This window comes from Alligator mississippiensis, chromosome 8, assembly GCF_030867095.1.
Source record: "Alligator mississippiensis isolate rAllMis1 chromosome 8, rAllMis1, whole genome shotgun sequence".
Classification (NCBI taxonomy): Eukaryota; Metazoa; Chordata; order Crocodylia; family Alligatoridae; genus Alligator; species Alligator mississippiensis.
Genome location: NC_081831.1, coordinates 51,191,045 through 51,217,216, shown reverse-complemented (window position 1 = coordinate 51,217,216; position 26,172 = coordinate 51,191,045).

The following is a 26,172-nucleotide window of genomic DNA, read 5'->3' as shown; positions in this document are numbered from 1 at the left end:
TGGGTGAAGGAGGAGGGGAGCTTTGGAGCCTGCCTGTATTGGCCCAGGCCAGCCAGCAGGGTGCTCCAGTAGCCTCCCCAGCCATGCCCCTCCTCACCAGCTGGCAACTGTCAGCAGCAACTGGAGGGGAGCGACAGAGTCTCCTCTGTTGCACATTCTCCCCCAACTACCCATGCTACCCATTCTGAGGTCTTGGGGAGAGTTGAGCTATGCTGGGCATGTATAGTTGGGGGACTCCCATTCCCTGTTTGTCCTCTGTGGAATCAACTTGACAGTAGCAGAGCCCGCCACACCCATAAGTGGGGTGGTGGGGGGATGGAGCCCCCTGGCCCTATGGTCCCACTGTAGCCCCCCCCTAAAACCCTGGCAGGGGTAGCTGAGCCAAGCCCATGTGGAAGGAAGGCCGTTTCTCTCCCTCTTCCCTCTCCAACTCTAGGCAGAGCAGCCACAAAGCTGGCATTGTCAAGAACCTTGGGTAAGGTAAGGAATACATGGATTCAACCTGGCTACCTCTTCTGGGGTCTTGTGGGGAGCCAGGCTGGGCCTACAGGCAGGGGGATTCCACTTCCAGTTCCCCCTCCACCAACTCCAGGTGCAGCAGCCTTTGCTGCTGTCAAGATGCTCATGTGTATGAGGGGATGGAATCCACCCCCTTCTGTGTAGGCCTAGCCCAGCTCTGCCCAAGACCCCAGCAGAGGTATCTTCGCTGTGGGGGCAGAGGTAGCTGGGGGGGTGGGTACAGGGTGGCCTGTCTGATACTTCATTAGTTAAGGGTTAAATTTTTGTACAGTTGGCCATTTTAAAAGCACCCTGCAGCTTTGAATGTTTGTTACATTACAGCTGTATAGTGCTTTTGGGGACCTCGGTGCATGGAAAATATAACTTCTGTCAGTGCCCATTGACTACATTGTTTAACTGACCTTTTCACATTAGATCTTATTAAACATTGAAGATCTTATTCTGTGTATGATATTTAATCTAACTGTGGTGTGCTTGCTTTCTCTCCCTATATTTCTGATATGTTAACTAAATCCCCATCCTCAAACTCTAAAATCAAGTCATCAAGGGCTGCTGTCTATTCTGCTATGGAAATTAAAAATTATTTGGTGCTAGAACTTTCTACTGTTCTGCCTTATTTTTGTAGAACTTGCAAATGGAGATGTGAAGAGGAAGAGGAGGAAGAAACACTGTAGGAGTTAAAGTGATGGTATTTATATATCTCCAGTTCCTATACACTTTTATGACATGTTAGCAGCTGTGTTTGTGTTTTTGAATAATTTCAAAATATTTTGAAATGGCATTTAAATCTCTGCCAAGCAATACATTTTTAAGAATCCTACAGTCTGGGAAACTGTAAAAATTATTCTGATAACATAACCTTTGATTCCAAAGGGATTTTGTAACTGTGCAAAAGGAAATTGAAAGTATTTGTTAGTTATTTGTAAAGAATTATGTTCAGACTCATGAAGGATTTTAATAGTATGTTATAGTGTAGATAAACTATTTCTGCAATACAGGTATTTCCAGAGAATCTCCCAAGGATTCTTGAACAATCTCAATAGTAATTGAAAGAATTATAAAACTATTTCTGAAGTACAATGGAAACCTATTAAATGCATGCATTTGTGAGTAGATAAGGTTCCTTTTTTAAACAAGCTCATTCCTCTAACAAAGTTTAGATTGCTCCATTGCAAACTGCACTTTAATACTCAGGAGATGATTTTTTTTAAATACAATGTTCACTGCATTTATTAATTCTTATGTGTGAGCGAGAGAGAGAGAGATGGAGAAAAGAGGGAAACGTTGCAGGGCATGACATAGTCTTCTCTCAACAAGGGGTTAACTGATGCTCAGTTTATCTCTTCTATTGCAGAGATGATCTGGGGAGCACCCATCCTCTATCAGAGTTGCCACTCTGGAAGTGAAGTGGGAAAGGAATAATGCTTTTCATAGTTTACTGTACTTTCTAGTTATAATTGCTTTGTGAAAAAAGGCATTGCTAGCTGCAATTCTTTCCTGCTAAGTTATTCTAACAATGTATTGGAGACTAAATGCAGGTTTCTGTTTTGCTGTATTTTGTTTTATAAAAACATAGTAATGGGTTTGTAAAAACAATATCTGATCAGAAAACCAATTTTATATGATATGAAAATGAAATGTATTTCATTTAAGGATTATGAGCAGAAAAAATTGAATTATAGGCAGAAAATCTACAGAAAAATCATCAAATCAATTAAAGCATTTTAGTTTGATTTCCATCCTGTCAATCTTTTAATATTAAGTCAAGTATTTTTTTTAATAAAATTATTCCAAAATGAAAAAAATGAAACATCACTCTAAAAAAGTTTTAAAAGATATTTTAATTTTCAACTGGTTTCTCCATTTTTTCCAAAATCCAGTGGTATCAAAACTGTTACATTTAAAAATGCCTAATTGAATTGACATTTTCTGATGGAATATTATATTGATGAAAATTTTGCAACCAGATCTAGTACAAACATTCATTATGTTCCTATGAGCATACACCTACTATATCAGTTGTATAAGGAGTCTGAGAGAACTGAACTGACATTTAAAATATCACAACTGGTTTGAGCCAAAGAACAAAATCAGTGAGACAATTTTTAATGATTTTAATAGATTTTAGATGAGGAAGGCAAACTTGTGTTCTAATGTTCTAGTCTGATCCAAATCAAAGGCATATTACCAACCTTTAATTAAATGATAAAATGTAAATTTTGCATATGAATTTATCATTTCACATATTATAAATGTAATACAAAATGTCACCAAGGCCACAATGTTCACATGTTACAACTAGTTTGCACTTGTTTTATACTGGTGCAAAGTTACTGCACAAGGCTTAGAGCAATGGAGAATCAAAACTCCCTTCCTGCAAGCAACTTGGTAGGATATGGTTTTCCTTGCTGTCACTGTTCCTACTTCTCCAAGCCATGTACCATCTATAGTTTAGTGTGTATACTGGTGGATAGGAAAGCAAAATATCAACTGTACATCTCATTCTTGGGAATGGATGAAGCATTTTTGTTGAAACTTTGATGACCAAAATTGGTCAGGACCTTTGTCTGAAAGAGAACCTTGTCACCACAGAGTCAAACACCATGCTAGGGTAGTGGTCAAATTTGAAGGGAAGAATGCAACTGATTGTGTCATCAGCATTAACAGTAGTGATCCAGTTGTGATGCCAGTGACTCTAAGGTCATCTAAATTGGTCTCTTGTTACTCAAGCATGATGCTTAGATTATGAAGGCTGATGAGGTTAAGAATACAAGATGGTCTACATTAGCCAGAGATTGGATTCAATAGGAAGATGGAATTTTTACTTCAGACAATCTGCAGTAGTGTTTTCTATAACACAGTATGACCGTATGACATGATTGTATTACACAGTCTATAGGTTAAATTGGATTATATAATCCTGTGTTTCAGTGATTTAGCACCATTTTATTGGGATTAAGCAACAAAAACAACAACAAAAAAGTGAAAATGCTTTATCAGTTCAAAAGCCTTTGCTGTCTTGCATTTTCCCAGATGCATTCCTTCCTGGGAGGCAGCTGGTCAAAATTCTTTTTTTCCTGATTCTCTTAAATGTGGGTGTATGGGGATTGTGGGTTTGTTTGTTTGTTTTGGGGGAGGGGTCTTTCCACACTATCATCTTTTTGTTGTTGTTGTTATGATCCATCTCTTGCATCCATTCCATGCAACTTATTATGGAATGTCTAGGTTCCATTAAATACAGCATTTTAACGGACTGAAATACAGAGTAGCAGAAGGCATCTCCCTGAATATACACAACCTTTCACTGTTTGTAGCGATAGGTAAATGTTAGGTATATCAAAATACACATGATTTAATCAAATTAAAGCTTCTTCAACAGACTTCTTGGCACTACTTCCAAGGAAATGTTTCCATTCTAATAGGCAGTGTGTTTATTTTAATATACAGGATAGCAAAATATCATCTTTCTTTTGCTATTTGCCTGAAGGAAAATCATTTCAAATATGAGAGTTTTACACAATATTTACAGTTCAAGTATTGCAGCTTTTATTAAAGGGGGTAAAGAGATTGTAAAGGGATTTAAAAAAATGAACAATAACTATTGCCAGTTTAGTCCATCCAGTAGTTTATTGCAAAACCAAAGATAAAGTTAGGAAGATGGAAGATAATCCAATTGTACAGTGCTGCACAGACAATTACAAAACATTTGGACTGGCTATAAACTATATTTATTCCAAACCCTTTTTTATTCATAGTTGATATAAGACAAGCTTCTAACATACATGAATTAATTCTGAGTTTTCTTCATCAGATTTTTAAAATTACAAGATATAAATACTATTTTCTATAGAGAAATGCTGAAAACAAACTAAAGGAAAGTCTAGGCCCCAAACTTCTATTTACTTTGCTGAGATGAGGATTTCAACTTCACTGCTTTAAGATAAACCTAAATAAAGAGAATTACCAGGGGGATTTGGGTGTATTGAAGGTCAAGATACAGGTGTTAGGTGACAGAATCTTTTTACCTCAAGAACACTGGAAACAAAGATGCCCCAAATGGGATATAACTCAACCTTTGGGATGTAACTGATTTTTTCAGTGACCCTAGATAAGGAATAAGAACAGAGTCACTGGCTTCATTGCAAATCCTAGTAAACTAGTCTCCTAGAATGATATTCTTGAACAAAAGCTGGATACCTATATACTAAAGCTCGTCTTTCTCTGTCCATAGAAAGAGCCTTTAATACACCTGAACTTTGAACTTAATCTTAACCCTATTGAAGGTAGTCAACTATAAAAGTTACTATTTTGACTTAAATGGTCCTTTGGGTAAGGCTGTATGTTTCTTAATTAAATAAAAAACAAAATTTGCCAATTTGCACATAGGAACACTATGCAGGAATTCATCCAAAGCTAAAAGATTAACGGTTCCATTTGACTTCAATGGCCTTTGGGTCAGGTTACAAAAGGACAACTGAAATATGTGACAGAACTAATATTAGGAGGGAAGAGGTCAGTATGAAAGGAGAAACTATTTAATTATTTGTAACTTTCAATAGAATTTCTTGTTATGAAAATAAGGTAACAATAAAGAAGGAATCTGTATTTAAAAAAACAAAACAACCCACAGGAGCACACTGCAAAATAGAATTAAATCAATCTTAACCAGACCACGTATAGCACCATAGTTAGAATGTTTTCTTTATTGTTCAGCCTGTGTACAAATGTCGGAACTTACTTCAGTAGGAACAGCAATCCAAAAGACAAAATACAAGGAGGGAGAGAAGACAGAGGGCAATTGAAGGATTCTAAAACACAGACTAGACATCCCTTTTGTTTTGGAATACACAAGTCTCTAAATTGACTTGACTCTATTTTACCAAGTTGATTTAACTAGAAAATGTTTCCTGTGCAATTCCACTCTGAAGTGTCCGCTTGAGGCATTCTAACATGCATATCCGATTTTTAATATAAAAGATTCAAAATAATCCCTAATAAGGAAACTGTAGCTGTCCAAACTAATAGGAAATAATTGCCTATTGCTCTGTATAGGTCACTTTACATAGCTACTACAAGAAGGTTAATTATATTTTTAATATGAGGTCCAGTACCCTTATTTCCCAGATCATAGAATCATAGAAAATCAACTACAAATGCAACAACATGTATAGGTGTTACACATACACATGCACATTCATATATTTTGTAATTTATAATGAAAATAAAGTTTGCAAAGTCAAGCGTTCAATATTTAGAATATGTCAGAAATAAGATGGTGCTACCATCTATTTTTTTCCACTGGAATCATGCTTCATTCGGTGCACAAGACAAATATTATTTGGTGAATGAGCAGCTATTAGATATTTTTCAAACTATATCTTTCATACTGACTGGGAAATGATTGGCTAAACTACAGGATTACAGTGGAGGTTATAGTGGACTATTAGCTGAATATGAGCTAACAGCATGGTCTTGTTGCAAAAACTCCAACAGCATAATGGCCTGTATCAACAATCAACAGGAGTGTCACTGGCGACTCACTTGGGATACTGTGTCCAGTTTTGGGCCAACTCTTCAAGAAAGATGTGGACATATGGGAAGTCCAGCAGAGAGTAACAAAAATAAGTAGAGGCCTGGGAAGCATTTTTTCTGACAATGAGGGTGTCAAATACTGGAACAGGCTACCTAGAGAAGACATGGAACCTCTATCCTTGGAAATTTTCAAGAACAGGTTAGAGAGATACTTGGCTGGTGTAGTTTAGTTAGGGATGATCCTGCCTTAAGTAGGGGACTGGGCAAGATAACCTCTTGAAGTTTCTACCAGCCCTACTTTCCTATGATCCTTGCCATTCAATGCACGGTTCCATTTCTAATTGACTGCATGCGATCTGGGATTTAATTTTCTCACAAACTTTATGAAATTATAAACCTGTGCTTAAGAAGTGTGAAACAGATTATCTTTGCAGTAAACTGTATGGTAAGAGTACTATTATCCCCATTTTACAGTTTAAGGTCAAAAGTGTCTATTAGTTTTGAATCCCCAGCTTAACACAACCTAACTCTGGTTATGGGTCTAAAGTGTCAGAGTGGATAGTATTCTATAGCACTTTACTGTTCAACCACAATTCCCGTTCATTTCAGTTTCAGAGTAGGTCTTGAATTAAGTAAGTAACTTTTGGCAGTAGGTGTCAGGGTTCCCTTCCCCTGCCCCATGCCCCCTTCCCTGTCCCCCTATGTAGAACCAGCTCCTAGAGGAGAGCTATGATACTAATAGCAGAAGTATGCTGAAACTCAGGAATGTGGGCTCATGATATATTCTACTATTCACAGATCCTTCAACTTCTTCCACTCTTAACCCTTCATCAGTTCCTAATATCCCCAACTTTTCCCCTTTTGCATTCAAGTCAAGCTGCTTCATTCAAGATGCTTGAGCACTAGTTACAAGAGCATTGCTTACCCAAAACAAATAGTATCTCTCTTCTCTATTCTGGCACCTGATACAACAGAAGTACATGCATAGTCACTTTATAGCACGCTGCAGTCCAGTCACCACTTATGAGCTCTTTAGAGAAAGCATATGCTCAGTACAGATAGACTCTTCAGAGGATGTAGGTATGAAACACTAACCTTTAATTAAGTATCTGTGAATTAGTTTTTCAGAGTTTTACTACTTATCCAAGTGTGGGCAGGTTTTTATGAGGACAGCAAAAGGCACATCTGTACAATCTAATTTCAAGACCCTGCTTCAAACTATGAAGTTTCTCAATGAATCATAGAATTTCAAAGTTGCAAGGGAACTCAAGAAGCTACCTTGTCTATCCCACTGTTCTGAAGTTACAGCAATTATACCCAGACCTTTCTTGACAAATATCTGTGTAATCCAGAGGTGCTCAAACCCTGGCCTTAGGGCCAGATCCAGCCCTAGAGCCATGTCAGATGTCTGGGGAACCTCATGGGCCATAAGCATGCACACTAGGTTAGACATGAAGTACGGGGCAGAGTCCAGTCCCAGCATGCAGGTATGATACAACCTTCCCTCCCCGCGCCCAAACCGTGTGTGTGGAACGAGGTAGAGCTGGCCTATCTCCACAGTGGAACCAGATGGAAGTGGCTAGGGGCCTGGGGCCTGATCCTAGCTGGCGGGGGCAGAATAGGGCCCTGGTGCACAGGGTCCAATCTAGCCCACAGACTGGCACCACATTCTTCATCTGGCTTTTGTGTCCCTAGCTACTTGTCTGGCCCTCTAAGGCCTTTATCTCTGTCCCTTCTTGGGCTGCTGACCTTCCCTGGGCTCTCTCACTGTCTGGACTCCTGCCCCTGTCTGTCTGCTCCAGCCCTCTGGCTCCAAGCACTGCCCTTCTCAGGCTCTGGGCTCTCTGGCCCCCAAGTTTAGTCTAGTTATGGGCTCTGGTCCCACTGGCTCCAAGTCTATGCCTCCTAGGTGCTAATGAAATTGTGCCTCATGGGCTGTATGGGATTGCCCCTCTGGGAACTACAGAATCGCCCCTCTGGCCATGCCTGGTGCACCCCCTCAAGTGGTAAACCAGGGATTGCTCTTCTACACATGCTCAAAATGGGACTTCCAGACCACCCCTCATAGTCCCACTCAAACCATGGGACTGTTTCTGAGTACCTAGTCCCTCCTAGGCAGTGGGCACTGGACCTTCCTGGTCCCCTTTCAGGCACTGGATCAAACCACAACCAACACGTAAGCCTGTTGGCTATAACTAAACTCCTACTCAACCATGGGTCATAATCCACTACTAGCCTGCAGCCCTCTTTTTGCTGTCTCCAGACATAACATGCTCTCAATCTGACTCTCAGCCACAGGCACCTCTGCAGGCTTTTCCCTGTTCAGCTTCTAGGGCCAGGCTGCTTGCCCTGGTTCATATCTCTCAAGCTCTTTCCCATCAGGTGACCCTCTAAGGTTGCCTGCTGGTATCTTCTAATTTAATCTCATTACCTGGACTCTATAGCAATCCAGCTTCAGATGCACCATGCTTCCCCTGTAGGGCTCTCTCTGGGCTCTCTCTCAAAGTGATAGAGCACCCCAGCCTCTCTGTCACAGTATAGCATGTCCACTGCTCTCCCTGTATCTACAGATCCAGTCATATCATAGCAGGCATGGTTAGGCTTGCCCTTGCTGAATCCATGCTGACACTTCCTAATCAACTTTTCCTCCAAGTTCTTAGTAAAGGATTCCTTGAGGAGCTGCTCCATGATCTTTCCAAAAACTGAGTTAAGACTGGCCAGTCTGTAATTCCCTGGAACTCCTCCTTCTTCCTTTTCTTAAAGATAGACACTGCATTTGCCCTTTTCCAATTATCTGGGAACTCTCCTAATCACTATAAGTTTTCAAAGATAATGGCCAGCAGCTCTGCAATCACATCGGCAAACTCTCTCAGCACCCTCAGGTGCATCACATCAAGCCCCATGGACCTTTACACATCCAGTTTTTCTAAATAGTGCCTAACCAGTTTTTCTAAATAGTGTTTACCTTCTCTCCAGACTGTGCTGCCAGGTACAGTAGTCTGGGAGCTGAAGCTGCCTGTGCAGACTGAGGTGAAAAAGGCATAGAGCAGTGATTCTCAACCTTTTTTGTACCAGGACCCATTTGTAAACATTGATGGCCTGTCCCAACCCAGTGCCCCTCACTCCTAACCTGCTGCCCTCTTCCCCCAGGCCTCAGCCCCCAGTGTGTGGGGCAGGGGGTGGGTGTGTGGAGCAGCGGGGCCCCCAAACCCCCCCCCCCAGCCCCTTTGGCATCCTACAAGGGAAAAGCCACAATTCCCCACATTGTTCTCCATTAAAGGAGAATCTATTTTTACAGTTTGCTCACAACCTTTCATATACTCTTGTCACTTCTGGGTTGCAACCCACAGGTTGAGAAATCCTTGCATACAGGACTTCAGCCTTTTTCTTATAATTTGTCATTAGGTTGCCTCCCCCCGTGCCCCCCCCCCCCCCCCCGATTCAGTAAGGATTCCACACTTCCCTTGATCTTGCTTTTGTTGCTTACATACTCCCTTCTCGTTACCCTTCACATCCCTTGCTAGCTGCAACTCCAATTGTGCTTTGGCTTTCCTGATTTCATCCCTGCATGTTCAAGCAATGCTCTTATACTCTTTCCTAGTTGCTTGTTTAAGTTTCACTTCTGGTAAGCTTCCTTTTTTGTTTTTTAGCTCATTGAAGAGTTCCCTGCTAAGCCAAGCTGGTCGTCTGCCATACTTGCTAGACTTTCTGCACATCCGGATGGTCTGTTCCTGTGACCTCAGTAAGGTTTCTTTAAAACAAAACCATCTCTCCTGGACTCCTTCCCCGGCTTAGACTGGCCTCCCAGGGGATCCTGCCCATCAGTTCCCTATGTGAGTGAACTGTCAATCAGCTCCCTTGATGGCCATGGTTTTCTGCCTCTCTGGACAGTGTGGCTGGGCTCCAAGAGACCCCCACACAGCCTGCCCTGAGCCTCCAGGGGCTGAGCCAGACACAGCAAGAGTTTGTTGCCTAATCTTCAGCTAGGACCTGGGTAGAGCAAGGGGACAGCAGCACCGGGCCCATGCTCCTAGCTGCCAACAGCATTGCCTTTTGGTGGTGAGACTTGATAACAGTACCGCCCCCCCCCACCCCTTCCCACTCCCAATACAGCCCTCCCAACATGAGCCCAAACTCCTGCAGCAGCTCCCCAAGCCACTGCCAAAGAAACAGTGCACAGGCACTGCAGCTGAGGTTCCCTCTACCACACCCGAAGCAGCCAGAGGGAGGTCAGGAGTGTGCATACATTCTGAAAAAAATTGAAAGCTGCCAAGCCTATCTATAGCAGACACCCACCATGACATCACCCTTGTTGCTCTTCCCTCTGACTTTAACCCAGAGACTTTCAGCAGGTCTGTATCCAGTTTCATACTGGAGATCTGAGCAAATATACAGTTCTTATACATAAAAATAACTGTATGTTTGATCAGATTTTGAGTTCTTTGTGGAACTCAAAAATGTATAATACTTAGTGAGACATTTACATCTGACTCTACTTGCCTTTCAAATGATGCTGCCCCCCACACCACCATGTTCCTTGTTCATTTCTGCCCTAAGCTTACTGAATGTGCTGTTTATACTAACCATTCTGAGTTCTGTTCCTTCAGTCTACTCCTACTTCTGCCCCTTGCACTCTCCCAAAACTGCATTGTTTCCCAAGACCTCTAACTTTACCTGCACTACCTGATCCAAAAACAAAGCAAATTTCTTAATTGAACATCAGTGAATTCTTTCTACTATCTCTACCTTTAACAGTACCTGTCCCAGAATTCTAACATACGTAAACTGGATCTCTTCTGTAATTTGTAAAAGTTTCTCTCATTTTTATTTGTATGCATGTCTGCACTTCAGCATTTCATAGCACCATAAGTAAGCTTGTTGTTGTGGCATTTTTGCCAGAAGCAAGTAGTGCCAGATATTCACAAATAAATCCTATTTTTATTGGATTTTAAATAGCAGTTTTATATACCAAAAAGGTTTTGAGTGTTAGCTCAACTTGCAAGAGGCCTTCATAACTAAGGGGGGGGGGGGGGAATATGGGCACAAGGCCATTCTATCTGGCCCACAGGACCCCTAAAATAATTTTTTTGGTTCCTGTAAAAAATGACAGGAACCAGGGGCAGTAGGATCCAGGGGAATCCTCAGTGGGCTCCTGGAACAGCAGGGGCTTCTCGCCTGGTACCACATGGCTGTCCCAGTGCTGGAACCTCAGGTAAGCAGGGGTAAGGGCAGGGAAGGAGCTGGGGTGGAGTGCAGGGAAAAGCGACCTCTCCCCTGCCCCATGGATGGCACTCCCTGCTGCACTCACTTGCAGCCCACATGGGGCTGCCCTGAGCAGGCACAGGCAGCCCGACGCAGGCTGCAAGTAGCTGCAGCATGGGACACTGGCCACAGGGTGGGGGAGGGGCCACTTTTCCCCCACACTCAGCACCAGCTTGTAACCCAGCCCCGTACCAGCTCTGGCCTTGCCCATCAGGGCTGCTGCATGGTGGCAGCAGCTGCAGCCCTCCTGCTTGCCATGTTGGGCAGCATTTGCTGCTGCTACCCACCTGAAGCTCACCAGTAGGCTGCGGTGAGGCTGCCACCACCACCTCTGTGCTGCCCAGCACAAGATCTCTGGGTGGGAAGCAGCAGCAGCAATCACTGCCTGGCACAGCAAGTGGGGAGAGGTGGCCGCAGCTGCTGGTGCCACTGCGCTGCCCTGACGGGTGAGCCCAGAGCTGGTGCAGGCCCAGGCTGGCAGCGTGGGTGGGTTACAAGCTGGTGCAGAGTGCAGGGGAAAAGCAGCCCCTTGTCCACCCTGTGACCAGTGCCCCATGCTGCAGCCACTCACAACCCGTGTGGGGCTGCCTGTGCCTGCTCAGGACAGCCTTGTGTGGGCTGCAAGCAGATGCAGCAGGAAGCACTGGCCACTGGGGTGGGTGAGGGGCCGCTTTTCCCCATGCTCTGCACCAGCTCATTCCATGCCAGTGAGCAGGGGGTCATGGCTGTGCACTGCCCCCCACCTGTACTGCAGGGCTGGGGGGACACTGGGAGTGAGCAGGCGTGGGAGCACAGGGCCCGCACGGGTGTCCCAGGGCCAGCGCCAGTGGGGCTCAGAGCAGGGTGGCAGGAGTACAGACTCCCAGCTGGCAGGGGCTCTATGAAGCCAGGCCAGCTCTCCCCTCTCCCTGTTGGTGCAGCCCAGCCCAGCTTCACAGACCCCTGCCAGCCTGCACTCCACTCTGGGCCGCAGAATAATTGCCCGCCCCTGGCTTAGCATATTCATCCAAACCTTCTTGAGCTTCATCAACATATTCAATGTTAGTTTCTATTAAACTACAAGAAAAAGGCAGCTTCTGTAAATTTCATTATTTTTCACTCTTTAAAACATCAACAATAGGACAATTTTTAAAATCTACAAAAGAATTGCTCTCCTTTATGAACATGTAGCTTGACACCTTGTCCACCCTGACAAATTATGACAGTGTTTGGGGGTCGCATCCCAGTATTTTGAGACATCTGTGCCTCAGATCATGAATCAAGTCTTGACACTCACTAATAAGGATCAATAATGTTTTTGTAGAGAGACCCTATAGTATTTTATAAATAATAAGAGGTTGATGTAAAGCTTAGGCAACAAAGAACAAATTTCTACCTGAGGAGTTGTTTGTTTTTTTTAACTACACTTAAAACATGATAACTATAACTTGATGGGAACAATTGGAATACTAATATGCTGTATAGGTGAAAGGGTTCAGAAATCAGAAGGTTGTGCATTTTTTTTTTCTGTTTCGTATTTACAGCAATGATTTCATCATTGTATTTCTTCTTGTTAAAGTGGCAGATAATGCAGGAGTTACTTAGTATTCTGTAGCTTTTACAGATGGCAACATATTGCTCATTTTAATGTATTTATAATTCATTGAAATACAGTTCATATTACAAAGCACTTAAGTATTTTCAACTGGCTAACTTGATGAACAAACTTTACTCTGTTGTTTAAAAAGGCAATATAATTAGGGCCCTGAGAAAATTGTGGATTTCTAGAAAATGTGTTTGGGTAAAGTATTATTTTTAATGGAATATTTATAGAACTACCATTGATCTTGGCAAATGGGTCCTGGTAGTTCCATAAATATTCTGTGAAAAATTATACTTTACCCACGCATGTGCCACATGTGTGGTGGGCAGGCATACAGTCCATAGGTAATAGAAGGCCAGGGCTAACAGGGCTTAGCCTCCCCGAACATAGAGCAGTGGTGGCAGTGCAAAGGGCCACAAAGCAGCCCAGGGGTGGGCTCTGGGTAGGTGCAGTGGGGGAGAGGGGAGCACACAGACAGACATGGAGCCACAGCCTGCACACAGCCAGTATCACAACCCAGCGGCATGTGGAGAACTGCCCATCCCAGCAGGCAACTCTGTGAAAGGGAAGGGACATGGGGGGTGAGATCAAGGCCTCCACAGTGAGGGAGGGAATGTGGCAGAGGTAGGGGCAGGGGCTGGGGTGAATGGGACCCCAGGGCAGGTGGTGGGTTGATCAGAGCACAGGCAGCTCATTCAGAGTGGCAGGGGGGGCTCCCACTGCTGTGCACACCCAGGGGAGCCATGGCGGGCACATACCCCCCCTGCATCTGTGTGCAGGGCAGAAGTGGGCTGCCTACTGTGAGCTGGGCTCTGTGCCCTAATGCCTTTGCCCCAAGAGTTGTCTAATGCCATGTACCTGCTGCCACCACACTGTTGCATCCCCTGCCTGCACATGGTGACAGACACATGGAACCATGTGGCTTTTGAGATAGCACAGTGGGGTCTAGAGCCCCAGCCCACAGTGACAGCCTGCCTCTGCCACATGTACAAATACAGGGAGTATGTGCCCTCTGTGACTCCCCTGGCATGCAATCAGCAGCTGGAGTCCCCCCAGTAGACCTCTGGACAAGCTGCCTAGGCTCCAATGGACCCAACACTAACACAGGGCCCCAATCACCCCATACCCTGCCCCTGCCTCTGTCCCACTCCCTCACTCACTGTGTGGGCTTTGATCTACACCCCCCACACCCCTTCACTCTACCCCTGCTCTTTGCCCTCCACAGACTTACCTGCTGGGTGGGGGTACATTCATGTCCTCCAGTAATATTTTCTCCCTTCACCTATGGCACACACACACCACCCCCTCCATCCCAACTATCCCCAAGACCTCCCCCCGCCTACTCCTTATTCATTTACCTTCATCCAGCTGCTTGGCTGCATCCTGGCCATGGCCCCAGCAGCCTCTTGCAGGCTGCAAATGTACAGGCTTCCCCTTGCAGGCTGGAACAGTGGCAACCTGCAAAGGGAAACCTGCTCTTTCACGTGTTTTTTCTGATACAGGCTCATGACCCTTAAATATTGTGGTGCAAGGCTAATTTTGTGGTTTCTGCATGGGCTGCAAAATCACAATTTTCTCAGGGCCCTAACTATAATATATGAAGCACTGCTTGGGAGTCATGGAAACTTTTATTCCTGAACTTGCTTTTCTGACCCTAGGCAAGTCACTTATTTAGCTTTCCTGTGGATGAGTTAACACTTCTTTGAACCTGTGTTCAGTGAGTTATCTCCATGCAGGGTAGGAGTAAAATCCCTCCAGGATACAAAGGCTATTTCTGCTATGAGGCCCCAGGCAAAGGATTATGAGGTTTCACACCTTTCCCATACTAGATGTGGAAGGCAAACAGTTAAAACAAAATGACACAGAAGGTGGAGGTCTCATGATTCCAGGCTAGGAGTACAGGTACTGTGAGGAGTAATGTTTAGCAGAATTGGGGAAAATAAAATGGGCTCTACTTTCTTTGCTCCATTATTCTAGAGAACATGAATTGCTGACTACTAGAAACTGAACTGTAATCAATAACTCTTCCTAATCCAGCACTTAAAGAAACCTACCTTCATCTGAAGGCTTCCACATTGAATGAAAACACAGTAGCATTAACCTCTTGCTGTCCTTGATAAGAGTTCCTTGAGACAAGAGCAGGGAGAAGAAGAGGGTAAAGCTTTGAATCAAAGATATGGAAGTGGTAGTCAACTTTTATACATGGCCAAGAATGTTTGATTTCATAACTATCTGTACAGTATTCCCCATAAAATCATTCCCAACACATCAGTGATTTGTTGAATGTGATATTATCCAGAGCAAACACTGGGGCAATTCTCTTTTCAGAAACAGAAATAAAATGCATTGCCTAAAAAGCAGCATATTCTGCTAACATTGGTCACTTTACACTGGGAATGCCTTATCCTGGCATATGTTGAGTACCACCTGGTGGATGATGAGTTGTCAGTGAACCCAAGTTTTTGTACAATGAAGCTCTTGATGTGGTCCTCTTACACACATGAACCCAGGAATAATGGGTACCTTCAACAGAGCCTTCAAGGTAAGCTCTTTAATTAAGACTAACTAACTTAGCTATCCAGCTGAAGTAGCTAAAACTAAGCAGTTAGATCAATACTTATTTAATATTTAGCTTCAATTAGGGCAGAGTAAGGCTAAGCAGGAGGTCATTCCATAAGTTCAAAGTTTCTAGTCTAATGGAACCCATGAATCAAAACTTTCTTAAAAGAGGTTATTAAAAACCTTAACATATTTTATAAGTCTTAAGAAGTGCAGACAGAAGTCCTGCAGTGGGGTGGGGTCTACCCAGTTTATTGTACTGAGTGTAGCATGAATGATTACATGCACTGGGGGCAAGTTTTGTATGTGTGCACCCAACACAAGGAACACCTGGCTCTGAAAGAACAAGTACATTCTCTTGGGGCTAGGGTGGTGGAACTGTAGCAGCTAAGGGAGGCAGAGAAGTTTATAAGATGAGGCTTTGAAGGACATTATAGAGCAGTCTCATCTTCATTGTAGCAGCTCCCATAATGCTGATGAGGACGAGAGCCTCATGGATGGAGGGCATCAAACTGTGAAGAAAGGAAATTATCCCTTAGATGGGATATACCTTCCAACTGATGTTAGTGTCCTCATACACTGAGGATACCCCAAGGGAAGGAATCCCAGAGGATAGGAGGAGGCAGGTTGGAACAGTGGGTGATTTGATTATTAGGCACATAGATTGTTGGGTTTGTGACATCCGAGAGGACCACATGGTGACCAGCCTGCTGGATGCAGAGTTGGCTGACCTCCCAAGATGTATAGATAGTTACTAGGGAGGGCTGGGTAGAAGCTGGTGGTCATGGTCCATGCGGGTATTAACAATGTGGATTAGTGTAGCAGAGAGGTCAGAGAAGCTAAAATTTAGGCTGCTAAGTAGGAGATTGAAGTCCACAACCTCCATGGTAGCAGTCTCTGAAATATTTCAGTGCCACGCATATGGCTAGCTAGACAAGCAAAGCTCCAGAGTCTCAATGTGTAGCTGAGACGGTGTAGGGAGGAAGAGTTTAGGTTTATTAGGAACTGGCAGATGATTTGGAACAGGAGGATCCTGTACAGGAGGGATGGTTTATACCTGAGCCAAAATGGGTCTAAACTGCCCGCATGTTATATTAAAAAGGTGGTACAGCAGCTTTTAAACTAAAAATGGGGGAAAGCTGACAGGTATGGAACAACACACAGTCCAGACTGACACACCTTGTAGGGTAACAACATAAAAAATTGGGATAAAAAACAGGGAAAAGACAAGCAAATACCTTTAATGATTAAAAGGTCTCACAGAAATAGCCAACCAGGCAACAATAAAAAGTATGTGTGTCTTTTATACTAATGCTACAAGCCTTAGATCAAAGGTGGGAGAACTTGAATGCTTAGTAGTAAATAATCATATTGACATAATAGGCATCTCTGAAACATGATGGAATGAGGAAATAAATAGGATGCTGTAATACCAGGATACAAACTACATAGGAATGATAGAATGGGCTATACTGGTGGTGGGGTGGCACTCCACATCAAAGGCTCTATGAAATCAAATAGGGAACATTTTTTAACTTATAAGAGTGGTATCATAGAATTTCTGTAGATAGACATTCCAGATTTCAATAGAAAAGAATACATCTTGGGATATACTATCAACTATCATGGGAATATCTTAAGTACACCATATTGGAGGCACAGAGCAAATACACAAATCAAAAAACGAAAGAGGACCAAAAAAAAAGCCATCATGGTTTAATGCCAGAGTTGTGGAGGCAATAAGGAAAAAAAGCTTGTTTCATAAAGAAGTCAAATCCTAATGAGGAAAATAAAAAAGAGAATAAACTCTGGCAAATCAAATCTAAAACTGTAATAAGACAAGCTAAGAAAGAATGTGAGGGGAAGCTTGCTAGAGACATAAAAGGTAACAATAAAAATGTATTTAAATACATTAGGAGCCAAGGACCTGCCAGGAAGTCCTTTGGCCTTGATTAGGGTATAAGAGGGGTGCTAAAGGATGACAGGGCCATTGCCAAGAAACTAAATGTGGCTTTTGCATCTGCTCTTCACTGTGGAAGATGTTAAGGAAGTTCCCTCACCAGATCCACTCTTCTCTAGGGACTGGTCAATGGACCTGACCCAAGCTGAAGTTTCAGTAAATGAGGTCATAGAGGAAATTCATACCTTAACCATAGCAAATCACCAGGCCCTGATGGCATTATCCTATGGGTCCTAAAGGAGCTCAGATCAGAAATTGCCAAGCTCCTACCATAGAATACAACCTATCACTAAAAACAGCCTTGGTACCAAAGGACTGGAGGATTGCCAGTGGAACTCCTATTTTTAAAAAGGGCTCTAGAGAGGATGCAGGCCCAATTTTTAATCAACATGATATCAAAAGGAAATCATGCCTCACCAATCTGCTAGAGTTCTCTGAGGGGTGTCAATAAGCAACTAGATCAGGGATAGTGTATTTGGACTTCTAAAAAGCCTTTGCCAAGATCCCCCATCTGAGGGCCTTAATTAAATTAGGTAATCATGGGACTACATGGAATGCCCACTCATGGATTGGAAATTGGCTCAAAATAGAAAGTGAAGAATCAATATAAATGGTCAGATTGAAGCATGGAAAGAAGTAAACAGTAAAGTTCCTCAAGGATTTGTGTTGGGACCACTACTGTTTAACATATTCATGAATGATCTGGAAAAGGGGGTGAGTAGTGAGTGCCCAAATTTGCAAAAGACACAAAATTATTCCAAGTGGTAAAGACCCAGGTAGACTGTAAGGATCTTGAACAATTGAGCAAATGAGCAACCAAATGGCAGATGCAATTCAACGTTGAAAAGTGTCAAGTGTGCAAAAATTACTCAAATTATACTACACTATGATGGGCTCTACATTAGCTGTTACCACACAGGAAAGAAATCTGGGAGTCATTCTGGACAGTTTACTAAAAACATCAGCTCAGTTCTCAGCAGCTATGAAAAAGGCAAACAATTTTTTAGAGATCATTAAGAAGGGATTTGTAAACAAAAAGAAAAGTATCACTATGCCACTTTATAAATACATAGTGTGTCTATACCTTGAATACTGTGCCCAGTGCTAGTCCCCGCACCTCAGAAAGAATATAGAAGAACTACAGAAGGTCCAGAGAAGGGTAACAAGGATGATTAGTGGTATGGAGGGGCTACCATATGAGAAGAGACTGAGGAGACTAGGCCTATTCATTTTAGAAAAGACACTAGAAGGAAGACATAATGGGTGCATCCAGACATGTGTAGAGGTTTGGTTCCACAGGGACATGTAGTGGCGGTGCACCTTGTACCACTGCTACTTGTCCTAGGGGAACACCTGTGCCATGCACGCTATGTCACATGGCATGTTACCCCTGGTGGGGCAGGGAAGGTTGGGGCCAGCACTGGGCTGGCCCCAGCAGCTTTACCTGGGGTTCTGGGGGCCTCCCAGGGGTGCAGCTGCAGTGATTCTGCCACATAGAGCCTGGCTGATAGTGAAGCGCAGTTCCAGGCAGCCTGGCTCCACTTTTCAGCAGCATGTGCTGGCTGAGCATGTATTGCTCTGGGGTTTTTTCCAGTGTTTTTTTTTTTTTTTACCAGACTATCCAGGGGTCAAAAAAACCAACAGAAAAAAACCCCACACAGTGCATGCTTAGGCAGTCCACCCCTGCAGTGTGGAGAACACTGGACTGTGTGGTATGTGGCGTGGGGTGGGGGTAAGGTTTGGGAGGGTATTGAGCTTGTGCAGGGGTTTGGGGTTTGTGGTTGGGTAGGGTTTGTGGCTGGCTTATGGGGGGCGGGATGTGGGGAGACTGTGGCTGGGGGTGGCTGTATAAAGGTGGGGGTGCTGCTCAGGAGGGGTGAGTCCCCCACAGAGCTCACTGACTTCCCCCCCTGCAGGGCGCACAGCCCCCACCCCCACAAAGCAGCAGTGGCTGTGGGGCATTCAGGGCCCACTGCTGGCAGAGGGCCCCATGGCACGGTCTGGCCCCGGCCGCCTGGGACCCAATGCTACCTGTACCGCATGTTGCAGGCCCAGCCTAGCCTGGGGCCATGCATCTTTAGGCAGGACCAGGCCACTCTGGCTGTCACCTGGGGTCCCAACAGCACTCACAGGGGTCACACCAGGTCCTGCCTCCATGTGCTTTATGTGCCATTGGGCCAGGCTGGTTCCATGGAGGCAGGACCCAGCCTGGCCCAACACATAGCTCCTGCAAGCAGTTCCAGGACCATGGGTGACAGCTAGTGTGGCCCATTCCTGCCTGAAGGCACACAGCCCTGGGCCAGGTGAGGCCCGTGCAATGTGGTGCAGGCAGTACAAGGTGCCAGGCAGCCGGGGCTGCACCACACTGCCTCGCACTGTGGTGGGGGGTCTCTGCCAGGAGGGCCCTGAGTGCTCCAACAGCCACTGCTGCTGTAGGGGGACTATGGGGCGGGGGGGGGGGGGGGCACACAAGGGACCCACCTCTCCCAAGCAGCCCACCCCCCACACACAGTCCCCCACACTTTTGCAGCCCCCAACCCCCAGTCCCTATTTACCTGGGACAGAGCCCGGGGCTGGGTCATGCTGCAGCCTGCACCTTTCTTGTTTGCCCCGCAGCATACTTGAGCACTGGGGCAAGGGGCAGCCATAGAGATAATCTGGCTGCCTGCCAGATCATCTCTTTGGAGGGCCCTGCCTCTGGCTGCTTTGGGGCATAGGACAGGAGCATACCTTGTCATGCTTTTCTTCTGTGGGGTTTTTATTTATTTATTTATTTATTGTTCCTAGATATCTAGGTATTAAATTTAGAGCCCGTGCTGCAAATACACAGCACAAGGAACATTTTTTGTTCCCAGTGTGCCTTTTGTGACATGTCAAACTGCTTTGAGATGCCATAAGAAGGATGTGCAGTCTCATCCGGATGTGCCCAATAAGGGTTTACAAAACATTAAATGGCAAAAAGAAAATAAATAGGGATTTATTATTTACTAATCTGTCACAATACAAGAACTAGGGAGTCACAAAATGAAACTTGTAGGTAGCAAGTTCAAAATTAACAAAAGGAAGGTTTGTTTGTTTTTTCACACCACATGTAATACAAGTGTGGAACTCATTGACACCAGGTGTTGTGGAACCTGACAGTTTAGCCAGATTCAAAAAGGGACTGGACAAATTCTTGGAGGAAAGGGGCATCAGTAGCTACTGAGCACAGGATTTAGGGAAACAGCCTCTGAGGCTGGAGATTGCAAGTGTGAGAGGAACATTGGGAAAAAAAATCCCTGATTATACCCAGTTCTCTCTCTGTTTCAGTATCCATTCTCTGCACTCTGACACACAGGTTACTGGGAAAGATGAACCTATGATGACCCAATAAATGACAATTCTTATGTTCTTCCACTGCTGTCTTTCTGACAGCATCTTACACAAAATTCACGATACAACATCCTAACAATTCCGTTAGCCACAGAGCAAAGACCTAGTCTTCATTCTGTTAGTTTATTTCTTTTATCATAATGCCAAGAGTGTGCTGAGCACAGTGAGAACATTTTCACTTCAGTTGGTGGGGAGCAGTGGCTGGTCTTAATGTACTAAATATAGACATAGGGTTACTTTTTCAAAGCAGAATCAAACAAGAAGGGAAGCTGCATGAGGGAGGAAAACACTCATTCTGATGGAAATAAACATCCTAGAAATGTGAATAAGATTTAGAATGTTCTTAGCAACCATTTATTTTGTGAGTATTCTGTTTTCTTTTCTATATGTCTGGAGTGGGATTTGTTCATGCCAGAAACTCCAAGTGACATGCTCGCCTTCCACCCCCTTCTCCAAATTACAAATGTCAGGGTAACCTGGGGTGCAGTGTTTGACATGTTCGTTCTTAGAATTTGTATTATATGTTCCTGTTTTTAGCAGGCTGACAAAATAGCTCCTTGCCTCAAGGCCACAAGTCCAAGACCACAGTTATGGATCAGCTGGCAAACAGAAGAACACCACAGCCATGAAGTTTGTTCTTTTCTGCTGGAAGCTAATCACCCAGGAACCCATATATGAGCCATGAAAGGATTATGCAGGGGGTAGTTTTATTTTGGTTGAAGAAGTTTAATAACTAAATTGAATTCCTATTAATAATTAATTTACTTTTGAATTCCAAATAGTTTCAGCTCTGAATTCTGAGACTGGTTTCAATACTCAGTGGGCATGAGATGCTACATCACTGTAGCAACACGCAATGGCAACATAGTGTTGGCAGGCAAAAACTGTGATACCACAGCTATGTCACCATAATGACAATGTTCCCTTGGTATAGCATATTGCTACAGCAACATAGTGGCTTACAATAACCATGTGCTGTATGGACAGTGCAGTATGGGCTGTTACTGTGCCATCATTTAGTACTTCCAAAATAAAGTACTAAATGACAGCGCTGTAACAATGGCACTGTTGGGGCATGTGTAGACACGCACAGAGGCTGAGCTATTTTGGAATAGTATTGAGCAAAAATAGTTTGTTAATATCCAATTTCAGCACTAAAACAATATATTAGTTAAAATATAAACATGAATAAATTGTATTAATTTGAGCATTTCAGATTAAATATATGAACATTTATGAATGTGACCCATTTAACCACTCTTCTAGAGTTAACAGGATGCAAGCTAAAACACATCTCCTTTAGAGGATCACATTCAAAGCAAAATTTTCCCCTTTCAAAAGCACAGTGTTTTTGAACTGTAATGCTTCTCTCTCGTCCTGCAAGTGTTGATATCAGTGGGAATTAATTATATGTAAGGAGGATACAAAATCAGAATCCACATGTCTAGAATTTTGCTCTTATGTAGCAATATAATCGTATCTTTTAAGGACTAAAAATAAAGCAAAGAAAAAAGTGTTTCTATTAATATAGGTGAGAGTTCCATAGTTTGTTAAGGACTTGGGCAACCAATTCCCATCAAGAGTAACTAGGCAGATTGAAAAGCCCAGGTTATACATACAATCCACATGCACAGGGTAGATGTTAAAAGACGGCTCTCCCCTTCACTCCCTTTGTATTAAGTATATAAAAGGAACAGATGTGTTGTAATTGCAGACCTTGCAGGAATGCAAGAATGTATTGCATTTGGCAGATTGTCTAAGGGTATAAATAGACATTGCCAAATGAAATAGATCAGCTGAGCTGGGATGTGTCCCAGCACAGCTAATCTGCTTCACTGAGTGAAACATGTCACCCATTGTCCTGTAGGACAATGGGTAATATGTTCCCTGCTTGCAGAGACATGCCCTGCCAAATTTCCAAGGTGTGGCTCTGTAAATGGGAAATGCCGATATTCCCCATTTATAGAGCCATGCCTTGGGTGCATTCCTGTAATCAGGGAAGCTGGCTCCAGTGCAGTCCTGGGAATGAGACCACCAATTAGCTGAGTGTCAATGTTCATCCAAGAATCCCAAACAGGGAACCCAGGCATGAGCTCCTGGGGCTTCAGAGGCTGATCCTGAACTCCCTGGGAATGAGAAATCCCAGGGCATGAGAAAACCTGATTTAAAGCAAACAGAAATCAGCCACAAAACAGCAGCACAAAATCATACTTTCTATGCTGTGGCCAAAAATTATGAGCATGTGTGGCACAAAAAGGGGCATGGATACCTGCTTGCATGGCCTAATGCTGCTATAAAAATTGGTATGGTGACACAAAGGCAAAGACTGCTTTACACAAGTTTATTTCAGCCAAGCCATTGTTTCCATAAGAGATATCACCCACAAAAATCCTTGCCTCCCAAGAATTTAAGATGATCTTAAAAAGGGTAGGCAACTTGGTAAATGGTGTTTCTTCTTGCAATGTAAGACTAGTACTCTGTCTCCTTGATGTAGGTGTCTTGGTAGCTGCTTAGATGATAGTCTGCCTCCCTCCCCTTGGTAATCAATTTCAAAGGAGTTCATAATCTCATAATCATTGCCATAAATTTAAAAGGAGGGAGGAGGTGGATGGACAAAACACTGGAGCAGCAAAGTGAAAGTACCACTAAGGTTCTGCAATATAGTTTGGTAAACAGAAAGATACTACCTGACAGTTTTATCAATTAATCCAATCACAGATTTTTTGGAATTTGGGTTCTCATCGATGTCTGAAATACAACCTTTCATTTTCACTACAACCTTTCTGAAATTTCACTAGGCAGAGTAAGCCAGATACAAAAACTCAAGGGGTTAATGAAAGCTCAAAACCCACAGTAATTACAAGCAATGATCACAACATGTCATCACTCAGGCTTTTGTGATATTTATATGCATAGTTTCTACTGAAGCTATTTCAGCACATCTCTTGAGTGAGGCCAGAGGGAGGGTCCACCAGGTAAAATGTTCCTGCTGTGCTTCACAAAGGGTTGGATTCAGCTCCTAATGGTTTTTCCTAGCACCATGAAATGGATTAATTTATCAAGTGAATGTGAGTTTTAATCATTGTAAGGCTATATATTGCCCTCAAGCTGTAGCTAAACCCCCAGTTGTTTTTTTTTTAATCTATTTTAAAATGCATTCCCTCCCCTTCCTCAACCAGTTCTGACTTTTTCTCTCCCTCTCTATTCCCTATAGACAAGCATAAGTGAGCTCAGACTTAGGATAAGGTTTAAACATTTTTATTTTGGTAGCAAGTTTTTGGTTTTGGATATCCACTGTTGTGTATTGTATTATTATTAGGTTTGTATTGATTCTTACTGTTGTATATTGTATTATTATCATTATCATATTGATTTTTATTGTTTCATATGGATATGGTATGGTTTAGGCCTGTGTTTGTAAGTGAACCAAAGTCATGTTAAGTTTCCGTTTTACATGTCAAGCCTCCATCTTCTGTCCTCTGCCTGGGCATCCCCTGTGGTGCAACTGTGTGAGTCATGTACTCTTCCCATGTAAATTGGTTCCCAGATGAATGAGAATGATTGGGAATGATTGAAATACAATGGTAGCAGGCCTCTACTGAATGGCCTGTAATGACTGGGCCATCACCTCACATTGATTCATCTAGGAACCACAGACCACACCCAGGAACAGAGACAAGAACCCAGCATTTGAAAGACAAAAGACCCTGCAGAACCAGCAACTCTCTCCATTACAGACACCTGAAACTGCACATCCCTGCATGAAGCACACATGCTCAGTATGCTGGGGGCTAACCCTTGCCTGGGCATGCCTCCTGTCACTAGGGTCACACAAGGTCTGTCCCTATAAAAAGAGGCAGTGAAGACAGATCCAGTGGGATGCCCTCTCCATCCGGACCAGCACCATGCCACATCACCTGTCCACCCAGAGGCCCTGCCGGCAGCTCCCCTCTGAACAACACCTATTGGACAAGGACCCCTTTCCAGCCTGGATAGGTAGATACCACCTACACACCTCCTACAATTTGGACTCTCTCTCTGTGTCTCTTTTTCTCCTCCCAGACTTCAGTGGACTTCAGCCCCTGCACCAAGGATCTCTAATCCCTGCTCTCATTGTGTGTGTGGGGGGGGCGTATGTGTGGGGGTGTGGGGGTGGGTGTCAGTGTGGATGGGGGGGGTGCAAGGGAACCCCAAGCCCACACACACATACTGTGCCATCTAAGTTAGTAACTTACCTTTGTGTAGGTGGGTTGTATGTGTGAGAAATGGTGTGTGTGTGTGTGTGTGTGTGTGTGTGTGTGTGTGTATATATAAAATTGTGTGTATGAAATACGAATTAGTGATCTGTGTATGTGTACTGAGTGTGCGGGTATGGACAATTGATTTTTGTCTAACTTTTGAGGTGTATAGTGTATGAGCTTGAATTGGTGATAGGTATGCATGTGCCTAGGCTACTTTGAATGTGTATGTGCCTGAGTTGGTAGTGTGTGTGTGTGTGTGTGTGTGTGTGTGTGTGTGTGTGTGTGTGTGTGTGTTAGGCAATGTACATCCAATTGATTTGTGTGTTTGTATATGTACAATTGTGTCACACCCTCCTGTGTGTGCGCAATATTGAGATCCTGAGAGTTGGCCTGACCCCACAGGGCAACAAGGGAAGGTACTGAATAAGGGATAGCGCAGTCTAGAGATCTCCAATCCAATGGTCTCCTTATATAACATCCACTTCTACCAATGTCAGAGACAGGTTACTGGGCGAGATAAAACATTGGTCTGACCCAGTATAGCCCTGTTTTTATTCTTATAAATGAAAGGACAGCAGCAGTATATCCACACGACATCATTAGGCCTGATAAAAATAGATGGTCTAGCTGGACTTGATGAGCTAATGACTTTGTTATTGAGAGTGTAAATGACTGTTATGTTGCATTACTGTATAGATCGTAAGATAAGAATTTATTAAATGTGCCCATTGCACAACCTTAGAATAACTCTGATTGTGTACTCCCAGATGTTGCGATTTTTGGATGTTTATTGGTGTTCTATAACAGCAAATTTACTTTTTTCTGCCATTAACATTATTTTATAAATGCTCTTGTGATTTGAAAAATGAATATGTGAGTAGATAGATGTACCATAGGTATTTAAAAATTGCTGACTGCCTTGATGGAAAATAATATTAATGAGCTCATGCTTCTATAATTGTATTTAATAGATCCTGTTGTTTTAAAATGCTGCCTTTGAAATTAAAGTATTATTAAAAATGTAATGGGATCTGGGTAACACAGTATATTAGGGAAGAAATGTCTTATGGGTGTTTCTTTACTGATGAGTCAGTTTCATGAAATATGTGTCTCCTAAATGTTCTTTTGGACTGGAACAAAGTCTA